A 659-nucleotide genomic window follows, 5' to 3' on the forward strand; every position below is an offset into this window, starting at 1 on the left:
TCTCTCTCTCTCTCTCTCTCTCTCCCTTTTCCCTGCTGCGCGGGTAATCGGTGGGTGCTCTTTCAAAGCCTGCTCCTTCTTCATTTCTGTGTTATTACCTATTGCTCCTGTCTGTTGCATGGCGTCGGTGGTCCAGCGGTTAGGCTGTGTGATTGCGAGTTTAGGGAAGGTTTCGAGGTTCAGTGGGGTCTGATATTTTGTCCTTGACCTTTGGAAAGGTACTTATGCCGTTGCGAGCTCCATAAATCCCCGCCCCATGCTCAACTAAAAAACTAAAAGGCACTATGTATACACATGCATTTTCCCATATAGCCCAGTCCTGTCGGAGATGGACGTTAAATTTGGAGTAGATTCTCCCTCTTTAAAAAACTTAAAATGTTGCAAGGGGCGTTAAACTTTATTTAAATGATAATTTAGCATAAATGTGTTGCTGGGAATATGTGGCTATTTGTGTTTGAACTTGCTGTAAAACGCACCTCGACTTCGCAACACTATTTTTTAAGCTCAGCCTGTTTCTGTATGCCTTTTTCATATTTTATCTTTCCTTTCTGCCGAGATGCCCTATACCCCTCTGCTCTGCACAGTTGGTTGTCCCTGACCCGCAGAGAAGGAAGAAGCAGCCGGCCTCCGAATAATTCAAATTAGCGTCGATTGCGGTG

The sequence above is a fragment of the Aplysia californica genome, unplaced genomic scaffold (assembly GCF_000002075.1).
Source record: "Aplysia californica isolate F4 #8 unplaced genomic scaffold, AplCal3.0 scaffold01241, whole genome shotgun sequence".
Classification (NCBI taxonomy): Eukaryota; Metazoa; Mollusca; class Gastropoda; order Aplysiida; family Aplysiidae; genus Aplysia; species Aplysia californica.